The sequence below is a fragment of the Rhipicephalus sanguineus genome, chromosome 4 (assembly GCF_013339695.2).
Source record: "Rhipicephalus sanguineus isolate Rsan-2018 chromosome 4, BIME_Rsan_1.4, whole genome shotgun sequence".
NCBI classification, from domain to species: domain Eukaryota; kingdom Metazoa; phylum Arthropoda; class Arachnida; order Ixodida; family Ixodidae; genus Rhipicephalus; species Rhipicephalus sanguineus.
The window spans coordinates 96400781-96413184 of NC_051179.1; the positions used below are offsets into that span (position 1 = coordinate 96400781).

General features: G+C 47.2%; 1 protein-coding gene across 1 annotated transcript in view; it reads right to left on the minus strand.

Moving 5' to 3' along the window:
* The window catches only part of LOC119390458 (uncharacterized), a 437697-nt gene that overhangs the window by 351418 nt on the left and 73875 nt on the right, over positions 1-12404 (minus strand). The window lies entirely within an intron of this gene.

Consider the following 12404-nt stretch of genomic DNA (forward strand, 5'->3'; position numbering starts at 1 on the left):
ATATTTATACATACAAGAGCGATTTGCTTCGCACGATAGATAATCGATGTAATGGTTTTAGAAAGTACGCATTTCACCATATCACCCCCCCCTCCCCCCGTGAAAAATGATTGTCCCGATGCTGCAACAGTGCCATGAAAGGAAAGGGAAAATATATTTATATATATTTCTATTTCTGGGCTTTTCTGCGCTTCTTTACGTGCACTGACATCGCGCAGCACACGGACCTCTACCGTTCCACCTCCAATATCAATTTCCCTTGAGTATTCTGGAGCTGTGCTGCCTCACGGATGTTGGAATTATCGAATTATCGAACGGCGTCTATTCGATCAATCGAATAGTAGATATTTGATTGCGTAATTGAACAACTGGAAGATGTTCTATTCGATTGGTATTCGAGTATTCGCACACCCGTACTTATAATACTGCCACGCAAGCAACCACTCGCCGTTCACCACTGACCCTTTTAACACGAAAGTGTTTTATGCCGGGGTCCACCAAGACTTCAGTGACGTATTTCCGTCACGGAAATGACGTCGAAAAAATTTACACGATCAGATTGCAAAGAAAAAAAGTTCCGTCAACGGGCATCGAACCCACCACCGCTCGGTCCGCAGCAACAGATGCCGGGCACGCTATCCACTGCGCCACGGTCACAGACTCCAGCAGTTTTACAAACGCGCCTTTTATATCTACCACTCTCCCGGTTGGCAGGGTGGTGTTGTTGCCCTCTGCAACCGATAAAGTAAAGTAATTCGTCATTACTGTGGCCTCCGCGATTAACACCTGCAACGCGTTACACGTCCGTCCTATTCGGCGCGTTTTCAATAGAAGTTCAATTTTGTAAATGCCTTAACAGACCGCGAGGTGGCGATCTTAGCGCAAGCGTCGTAAAAGCGTCGGCCTCGCTCATAGCATCACACTAATCCAAACCAAAAATAGCTCTGCGACGCGCGCCTGCCTCACCTGGCTGTTACACCGCGTTCCCCGCTCATTAGCTCGCCCCGAGAATGCAGCCGGGGGGGGGGGGGGGGGGCAAGACGCGCTTTGCGTTTCCCTCTATTCCGGCCGTGGTGTTCAATCACATTTAACATGCCACGGGGTGGCGACCAAGTTCTGCGTCTAATATGCGACGCTCTTCTTGCTATCACACCTCGTTCTCTGAATACGCTTTCGCCGTTAACTGCTACAGCTACCACAAGGTTTTGTGTAATCGACGTTAGTCGTCAGGATGAAGATGTACCACCAATCATCAAAGTGGGTGCATCTACGTTAAACAGTGCTATCCGCCTCGTGCGCTGCTGCTTTCAGTGGTACTGGTGGCGCCACCAACGGCGGACGGTGGCGATAGGTGGATATGCGCGGCTCATAGAAGCCGTGGGCAAAGCGCCTGTTACTCTCCGTTTTAAGTGCGAATGCACTTTATAAGCGACCCTGAATCCGCCGTCCCATAGCAACGACGCGAGGAGCGGAGAGGAGCGTCTGTAGCAACGGCGCAGCGACGTCACGCCCCACGTGACTGCGCGCGCTCCGCCCTCCGCTCCGTGGCTGCGCGCGCCCCGCGCATTGCCTGTGGTGATGAAGGCCGGCGGCGAGGCGCCGAACGAAAGCGTGCGAAGCGAGCCGAGCACCCCGAAGCCGATCTGGCGCGGGGACGCGCGATGCGTGAGCGAGCGCGGGCCCTCGAATTCGATCGGCCGGACGCGCGCTTCAAGCGAGACTTCCTGGACCGCAGCTTCGGATATAGCTGCGCGGTGTGCGATCGACTGTGGTTCGACAACAACCTGAGCCCCATCTCGGGCGTGCGCAACGCCGCCAACAAGTTGAACGCGTTGCGGGTTCTTTTGAACGAGTTCGGAAGACAGATCATCATCATCAGTAAAAGTGCTTTGCACTTAAAAACGGCCAGACCTCCGTGGGTCGGCTGGCACGTGCTCTCTCGCTGCCGTCTCCTTCGCTCGGCTCTGCAGTTTAGTCGCGCGCGCCCCCTCATAGCATCACCCCGTGCTTCGCACTTCCTCATACTCCCCTTCGGGGAAATGCGGTTTTTTTTTCTATTAATGTTTCATTCTGGTTTGATATTTGTATTGCCGACGCTGCTCCACTAGACAACCATGCCGTCTGTTACGTCGATTGTTCTATATTATTTGTTTTAAAATGACAGGCCCGCTTTTTATGTGAGCGCGCGATGCACTGCGTACGTTTCTTACGTGCATGTGTCTAAGTTGTTTGCGTGATCGGTTAACACAGATGAAATAAAAACTGTTGCAGTACAAAACTGCATTCTTGTTTTATTGAACACCCCAAACAGTACAACAACAATGACTATTGCGGCAGTATGGCTGCTTAAGAAACGCACATAAGACACGCGTTTTTATCTTCGCCCAACACTCGTAGCACTCAACTAGGCCAAGAAAACCAAAATCTAACTTGCTCAACGTTTTAACAGCCGTCACACAGCTGCATAATAATGCCTGAAAGTACTTTAGCAAATGACCAACAAACATTCACACAGCGTTTTTTTTTTGTTCACAGACCGCGTTAACATATGAGAAAGTTCTAACTGCATTGCAATCACATATTTGAGAATATCTAATCACTTTCACCATTGAAGCCACAATCCTCTAACACATGCGCTTTAAATTGAGCATGGCCTTACTCAGACGTATATAGGAAATGCGCACGCGTGGCATTACTCAGATTTATACAGGAAATGCGCACGCGTGTAATGTATCTCGTATGCTAGATTCTCCTTCGGTACGTGCAGCTCAACATAAAATGCGATTCTGGAAGTAATGTTCGCGGAGTACTTACAGCTTCACTTACCTTTGCAAAAACGGTATTCCAATTGCAATTCAATATTAAACGACGCAACAACGATAACAACACACTTGTTGCACACAGGCGTACCAGGTTGACGCGCGAGGCCAAGCGCGGTATTTTAAGTGTAGCACAATCGTGCGCGTACAGTACGCTAGAATATTCTGGCACAATGTCGTCAAGCTTGCAGTCACTTCAGCGGTTCCCACGATGTAGCACCAGTTGACGTCCTCGCGTCATCAAACTGCTACGACGCCGAGAACTACACACACAGCTGACTTGGAAAAACGCGGTCTTGCAGGAGGCCATCTTGTCCAGCAACCAACGGACAAAAGTACACAGCTGAGGCGTCTGAAACATTGCTGTTGATGAGATGGCAGCTGAACGAAATCAGGGCTCATCGTCCGACGTGTGGCCACCGCCTTAACACAATATTAACGTTGCAACGTTCAAGGAAGACGTGACGAAAGCGACGAGCCTAGCCGGTCTTGTCCGGTGCGCTACTGCCGTAGCTACTGCACAGTGCAGAGCGCGCGCTCACGGCCACCGAAAGAAATAAAAGAAAGTGGAGAGAGGAGTTAGCTTGGAGCATGGCCAGTCGGTGGAAGCAAGAGGACGTGTTGCGTCGTCGGTGTGGCGTATTGTCGAGAGATGGCGCTAGTTTGTTTTTGCGCAACGGAATCGCAAACTTCATTCAAAATGCATAGGATCCTATGGGGGTTTGTGAGAGGGCACAACCGCCTGAGCCGAGCGGTGGCGCCACCATACCGATGCACGAGGCGGATAGCTGCCAGACATCAATGTGCGTTGTGCAAAATCTCTTATATCAATGTACCGTAAACATTCAGTTACTTCTGTAAGGGCATGTTTTACTTTCGTGTTATCCCGATTCTTATGACCGAGGGATCAACCATCTTTTTACGGAGTGGAGCGCTCGTGTACATTGGACGAAACGATTCTATACCGATACAGCGCTTCCAAACACACCCCTGTTACTGAAGCGAAGCAATGCGCAGGGGTCTGCAGGCCACCCACACGTACCCTTGTGACAACCGCTCATAGTCGCGAAGCCTGCCGTGTGACAGTAGGCAGCCTTAGAATAGGGTACGCAAAGCGAGCGTTTGTTGCGTGCGCCCGCTTTTCCGTCACTTAACGGGGGGCCGGAAGAGGACAGCGTACGACGTATGCGCAGCGGCGACGCTTTGCGTACGCCATTCTAAACTCCCTAGTGACGTGCGTACAGCGCGTGTTCCGACTGGACCCTATGTTTTGAATACCTTCAAGGTCCTGGCCTTCAAACCAATTTTCTTGCGCGCTATCGTGGTGCCTACCGCGTGGTACAGCGAACATCCCTTGTTAACTGTCTTGTTGAGCCTGGGAAGCCATCTCACGACATGACACATCTCAGTCGTGACACGGCTCATGTCGGCTGATTTAAGCTCTATTTTGACCCCTTAATCCTCCCTACGTCAGAACTCACTGGTATGGACCCTCTCTACTTCGGGACTTTGTTGTGAAGAAGAAGCGCTTTTACATCTCTTGCTGTGCGCGATATTTGCGTTCGCTTGAGACCGCACCTCTATAAGGTGTCCATTCCTGCGCTGAGTGCCGGCTCTTGCTGGCCTTCGCTCTAGGCGACTGTACGGCTTGTCTGTGGAAGCCATGTACAGTGACTGTACGGCTGTCTGCGTTGTTCTGTGGAAGCCATGTACAGTGAACATAGCATAGGACATGTATCAGCTCATCGCGGACGGTGTCGGTGCGGGTTGGGTGTTGTTCGGGTGCTCGCACTGACATGTGCTTATCTGAAGTACGCTTGTAAAACGGGCAGTCAAAAAGTAAGGCTACCCTAATGCAAGGCATAGAAGTCGCATACTGAAACTCCCCCTGACTGTTTTGGTAAGCTTGTGATTAACAGTGCGCCATCTTCTCTTTCTCCTCAGCGCATGCATTGCTCCTCGCACCCCACACCTCGAAAGCTTTCTGTACCTAACGTGATGTGGCACTGCTTCCACGATCGGAAGCATTGCAAGTTTTCTGCCCCTCACTTAGCTTTGCACTGGCTTCGAGATCAGCACACCTTTACACCTTTTACCATGCCATGACTTCGCGCAATGACGTCATCGTATGTGGCGTTATAACAGAGTTGCCAGATGCTACCGAGCTAACAAAGAAATGATCATCACAAAAGAAGCCCCAAAAATTTGGCGCGGCTTCACGAAGACGCCCAAAAAAGCGAAAGATATCGCATTCTTGGAAACATTTTCAAATTTAATAAAAATGTAACTCAAATACGAAGAGGAGTTGAAAAAAATCACTTTATTTTGTACAGCGAAAATGTGCGCACCTGTGAACGAAAGCACATAGTTTCGTTTTAACGTTGTCTCCTGGATAGTCTCCATGCGGTTGAACGCACGTTTGGCAGTACATAATTAACGTCACTTGGTGATTCCCCGAACGTAAGTTTGACTTCAACACTCAACTACTCAAAGTCATCGAGAATTCAACTCTCTATTGGAGAACGTGATGATCTCTAAAGTAACTATATTTGCTGGAAAATTGCAAATAAGCCCGCAAAACGCGACCAGCGAATGAAAACTTGTACAAGCGACTCAGCGAAAAAGAAGCCCAAATACGCCTAATATAAGCAAAACTGGTTACACTGCGTTATAATGAATTTACAGACTTTGGAAATCTGGGACGTCATGATAACTACACATTGTGACGTCATCAAGCCGTATTTCTGATCACGTCAATTTTGTATCGTTCTTTCGGCTCCAGTGGTCACTTCTCTCCTTTGATAAGGCATCTAAGGCTTTCGCCATAATATAACTCCTTACTTGAACCACAGCTATCGACTTCGCACCAGTTTGCCAATTCGAATCTCATAGGCCACCTAGAAAAAAGCGCGTGGTTGCTATTGCTTCACCAGATGCAGCAGGGATCCCCCGCAGCTCACAATTGTTCAGTCAACTCAATCAAATAATTGTCAATAATTATCCTGACAGTTGATTGGCCCTTAAATCAAGTTATACTCTTATATCAGATGTATCCAATCTAACTCATAACTTGAACCAGAACAGGTGATTTGTACTTTTGAGAACCTTTTTTTTTTGATGAACATTTGGAAAACCGGGAGCGAGTGCTCAACCGGATATGGTTAGAAAGAAGCAAGAGGGTCTTTCGGTGCTCGTCCGACTAAAACTAAAAATAAAGCGTCGTATGTGTCTGCAGTATTCACTGCTGAAGCAGAAAATTGAAAAAAAAAGAAATGACAAAAATTGAGGATAGAAAATAATCGCAAAAAGAGGCTGAAAATAAACGAGAGAGGTTTACAAAACATTTAAAAATACTAAATATAAATATCAATAGTGATCTGTAACCATACGTACATAAATGCCTTTCTCGAGTTCTTCTCAATAAATTACCAAATGAAAAGGAACGCACACCTGTGATCGCAGTATTGTATTCGTCGATAACTGTTTCGAGCGGTGCTACCTCGATTGTGGAAGGCAGCAGCGCCTTACAATAAATTGTCGTCCGGCATGTGTAAGAGTGCCATGCTTCGCACAGCCGACCTAAGAAACGTCTGCACCTTCTCGATAAACAACACGCATAGTTTAGGTATTAAAAAGACTGAGCGCTGGGCGAGTTGGTACTCCATTACTACGAAAAACTGCGCAATATCCTCCTGAGTCCCGGGTGAAAGTTAGGTGCACAATTTTTTTAGAAAGTTCAATATAGCTCGAATAGACCACGTAGCCAAAAAGTGTTAAAGCTTAGCTCAGTGAAAGTCGGGGTTTGTATGTGGTGCAATGTCAAATATATTGACATCAGGCCTTGAATTGGTCCCGATGTCCAATATATTAGGCATCAGGACCAACTAACATGGCAAAAATAACGTACCTAAAAGGTACTTCAGAAATGATAAGGTACTTAACAATGATAAGCAAGCAAACAAACTTCAGAAAGGCAAGACAAAATACGCAGTGTGACGAGTGCGGCCGTAGAACACACCAATGCTGACCGCTGCCATTTTGGACTAGTATTCCAGGTGCCCAGCTGCATTGATTTTGCACACACTTCAAAGAGGGCGCTAGTAGACGTTGAAAAAAACTAAAAAAAATAGTTTTCAAAGGCAAATAGTGGGTGCTGGGGTTGGAGCAAACGACAACGAGTAGTCCAATATATTGGACTGTTCTCCATAGCCAGAACTCAAGAGGCTATAAACAGGGACAGGGAAGACAGGGAAGACGCTTGTGCGTGCGTCTTCCCTGTCCCTGTTTGTATTCAGCAGTTTTTCGTAGTCAGTGAAGTATTACATTTTAAATATGGGAGCTACAGCGTGTTATTTTGTCTTCTTTACAGGCTGAAAAGTCTGTTCACCTTTTCACCCAATTGCGTCTCGTCGTTCCGCATATACCAGATTCGGATCAACTTTCCTGGCAGAAAGCAGCTGGGATGTACCATGCTTGCTTGAGCTTCACGGCGTCGTACGAACCCGAGGCAAGTGGGAAGACTGGCTTATTTTTATTAGCACATAATCATAGTAGAAATGGATAATCGGGTGTGTTGTAGATACAAATATTCTCTTTCTGGAATACTCGTGCCTGTAGCACTTATAATGCGGATGTCTTGTAATAAGCCCGCTCCGGTGGCCAACTACCTACAGTACTCGGCTTCTGGCCCGAAACACGCAGTTTCGATCCCGCACAAGGCGGTTGCACATAGATTCAGGTTAAATGCTAGCGGCCCGTGCTCTCTGCGATTTCAGCGCTTCTTAAAGACCACAAGCGGTCGAAATTATCCGGAGCTCTCAACTTTGGCGTCTACTCGCAGCGGTAGTCGATTTAGGAGGTTAAAGCTCAGAAAACTAAATCGAACCAATCCATACTAAGGTAACTCTTGCTCCTACAACGGGGCCTATATTCAAGAAAATCTAGCACGAAAACTTACAATACCATGATAGTCAGTTGAAACCCAAGAATGAGGAAAAAAATTCGGCAGATACCACGCATTGTAGAAGTCGGTTTCATGCGAAGCAGTCAGCGAGTACTTGTCCCTGCTGCATTTTTCTTTGCCTTTGAGCCAAGCGTTATGAGATGGGCGATGTGTTTTTGTAGATAGAGTAGCTGTATGCTCCTCGCGGTCTTATCAGGCATGTCGACAGCACAGGCGTTATGAGGGCGACCTATAGTTTGTCGTAACGTCAGCACTCCCATTAGAGCACAGACGTCAGTTTTATTGAAACGAAGTTCACGCTACGGCGCGATGATGTGAATATCATTTGTTAGATTATTCGTAGGGTGTGGAACAGTGATTGAATATGCCTGGCTGATTCAAACGAGTACATATCGAATGTTTATATCTGTTATAAAAGCGGAGCCAACAGTAGAAGCACAGTCCACGTTAACCCGACTTGACTGCATCTTATGAGTAAATAAACAACTTTTATTAACTTGTAATATATTTAGATATGCCAGCACCGCAACCAGAATTGACGTTGCACCGATGTGACGCCTACACAGGATCTTCAGTCTGCTATTATTACTATTACTGCAAAGCATCTTTTTCCACAGCCGTTTCAAGACCTGGCGTGGCTCTGTGGTAGAATACTCGACTGCCAGGCAGAATACCTGGGTTCGATCTTTTTTGCTTTGCATTCGTCGAGTGAATGCTGCCGATGCCGAAGTTAACGCTCTCGCGTTTAACTTACCGATACCTGTTCTCGCCCTTCCTGGCTAGATGTAAGCTTTGAATCACCTGCGCCTCATACCTGCATACCGCGGCCCACGGTATACGGGTATGTGCCAGAAGTGACTGGAGGAAAGAGTTTCGTGACGTACATGACAAGACTTTCGCGTAATTCATGTCATGACTAGAGAGCCATATTCGCCATACCCTGATGGCCCTAGATTGGGAAGAATTAGGGATAAGAGTTAATGGAGAGTACCTCAGTAACCTGCGATTCGCTGATGGCATTGCATTGATGAGTAACGCGGGAGACGAATTACAGATCATGGTTATTGAACTGGACACGGAAAGTAGAAGAGTAGGTCTGAAAATTAATATGCATAAAACTAAAGGAATGTGGAAAAATCTTGGCAGAGAACAGCGCTTTGCGATAGGTGGCGAAACACTGGAAGTTGTAAAGGAGTACGTTTACTTAGGACAGGTAGTGACCGCGGAGCCGAACCATGAGAGTGAAATAACTAGAAGAATAAGGATGGGATGGGGCTCATTCGGCAAGCATTATCATATCATGAATGGTAATCTACCACTATCCCTCAAGAGGAAGGTATATAACAGCTGCATCTTACCGGTACTTACCTACGGAGCAAAAACCTGGAGACTTACAAAGAGGGTTCAACTTAAATTGAGGACGACGCAGCGAGCGATGGAAAGGAAAATGATAGGTGTAACCTTAAGAGACAGGAAGAGAGCAGAGTGGGTCAGGGAACAAACGGGGGTTAATGACATCATAGTTGAAATCAAGAAGAAGAAATGGATATGGGCCGGACACGTAGCACGTCGTGGGATATCCGGTGGTCATTAAGGGTAACTGACTGGATTGCAAGAGATGGCAAACGCGTGAGGGGGAGACAGAAAATTAGGTGGGTAGATGAGATTAAGAAGTTTGTAGGTATAATTTGGCAGCAGAAAGCACAGGACCGGGTTGATTGGCGGAACATGGGAGAGGCCTTTGCCCTGCAGTGGGCGTAGACAGGCTGATGATGATGATGATGATGATGTCCCTCAATACTGGTATACCCTCAATATTGGTATATACCGAGTTAAGGAGGCGACCACGAATGTACCCACACGTAGGCTGCTAGATAGATAGATAGATAGATATATAGATAGATAGATAGATAGATAGATAGATAGATAGATAGATAGATAGATAGATAGATAGATAGATAGATAGATAGATAGATAGATAGATAGATAGATAGATAGACAGATAGATAGATAGATAGATAGATAGATAGATAGATAGATAGATAGATAGATAGATAGATAGATAGATAGATATATTTGGTTTGCTAAGAAATGCTTCGCATTTCTAACAAGCTTCGCCTCCACAGCTGCGGCGCGGTTCCCACTCATCTGTGCAAGAGAGTCGTCCTAGGCCGTTTCTGTTGACACCGTTCACACTGTACGTTTCGGCTTCCAATGTAAATATTACCTACCCTAAGAATTTAATGCTTGTTGTCCCCCTGAAGTACTACGTTTGGCTGAGCAATGGTGTCAGAACATGTGCTAAAATTTGGCTGGAAGCTCAAGTTTTCAAGAAAAAATTGGCCGCGTATCTGCGTGCTTCACTGCAAATGTCGTTAAAAGACGATAGCAAAGTGCCGGTCGTACTACACCAGACCCCTTCCCCTAAGTTGAACCGCCGCATCTGCCTCATTGCGTCGCATTTTCAGCGCAGCCTAAGAAATACTAGCATTTTCAGCGCAGCCCAAGAAACGTTTGGGTCTTTAGAATTACTTATCTACGTATTTTCTATTAAAGGAAAACACCACCAAATACTTCAAAATTGGCTAGCGCGAAAATCGACACGGACAGAGAAGGAACACTGATGTACAGGACAGGCGCTACTCGCAACTAAGCTTTATTCAGAAACGTCTTCCCACATATATACACAGCTGAGTGGCGCGCACAGGCGCAATGCACATGACGGTCGACATGGTAATCAGGACCGGGATACCAAAACATATTCACATTATAACCAAGTGTCTAAGAACAGTCTTTCCTTACTGCGCAGAACAACAGAAGTGTCACTGATACATTCACGGTCTTTCTTTTTAATGTGATAAGCCTCCATTATTTCTCTCGCCAGCGCATTCCCACTTCTGCCCAGAATGTGTATATGCGTATGTGCGTTCGGCTGTGTATATATGTGGGAAGACGTTTCTGAATAAAGCTTAGTTGCGAGTAGCGCCTGTCCTGTACATCAGTGTTCCTTCTCTGTCCGTGTCGATTTTCGCGCTAGCCAATTTTGAAGATTATGAACCAACTAGCCCAACAACGTATACTCTTAAACCACCAAATACTTACGTATTGATGTTGTGCATCAGATATGCGCAGTATTTACTTTTTAATCGACAGTGTTCACAAGTATGAACGGCCGTACCAGTTCAAGATGGCTGGGCGGTACGAAAGTGGTTAAGCTTTGGCCGGGTGGCTGAATCGCGTGACAGACAGACACGCAGGACACACGAACAGACAGACCAAAATTTCTGTGTTTAGTTCCCAAGAAAGACTATCGTCCACAAAAACCAACGACACTGACTTGCGTCTGCATGGGAAAATCACCTATATGAAATACGCTAAAGGTGTCGGACGTCATGGAAAACAGCAAATGCGGCTGGTTGGGGCATATAGGCAATTTCTCGGTAGGACAGCGACGGCTGTGGGCGCAGCTATAATTTATTTTTAGGTTGTAACGGACTATAGTAATGCATTAACTTTGAAATGGACTTATGACGTCACATGTCTTAACCTTGCGTGGCGGCGTCTGGCACTAAGTGTTATTCTTGAGCACAAGCGCAGCCAAAAACGAAGAGGAGGACGGCGCACAATATTGCTTTTTTGGCATAGCCCTGCAAGTGGCGCAGCTGCCTTGCCGTCCCTGAAATGCTAAAGGCAAGAGAGCGTGACAGCGGACTTAAGGAGGCAGTCTCCTTTTTTTCTCGGCACACTGAGAGTGGTGCCACTGCGTTCTGCGCACTCTATGCAGCAACGAAGAGAAATGCCATGGTCAGCGGCGTCACGTATGGTGTGGACGCGATGCGCAAGCGCCACTTCTAATCTGCTCCATAGGTACAACTTGGATTACGACATTCCACCGGCCTCAAACTACGCCGTGGCATTTTCGAGTGGGTTAAGCGCGGCTAAATGGTTTCTGTGCTGTGCGTTCAAGCTAGAGTGATAGATCTTTGCTCACCCACACATATTTAAATCCCTGATGTGCAGCTTTCGTGTTGGATATTGCCACGCCCACTTCTTCTCTTGTTTTGATGTATTCAGGTTTGACCGGCAGGAACGGTTATCAACGCTCGACGCTGTCCGCGAAGTAATGTTCAAGAAGCGTCGCGATCGTAGTAGATGAGTTTGTTAAGATTGCGCCCCGCACGCGAATGTTCCAGCTTTGTCTAGAGATTACGCCGCCACCAGCGATATTGCTGGAAAGTTCGATAGCGCCTGTATAAAAGCGGACACGCGTGACCGCTTGTCAGTTGATCGACGGACGACGCCCTGTTCGCCGCTATCATTGTACAGCGTGTATTGCTGTAGTTATAGCTCTCATTTTCCGGCCACAAGTTCGGCCAAATAAACAGTTTCATCCCGCAAACGCCGACTGCTGTCTTCGTCGACGTCACGACCACGTGAGATCTGGTGAAGGTGCTGCTTCTTCCATGATCCGGACGCCCCCGCGAAGCGCTGACCCAAGCCCAAGCCGCGAGGAGGACGACAGCAAAGAAAACCCGGATCGTCGAACAAGCCGCAGGCAGAAGGGACTGCAGCCAGAGCACGGGCTCCTTCCCGAAAAAACCAGGCAGCCCCAGGTCCCAACA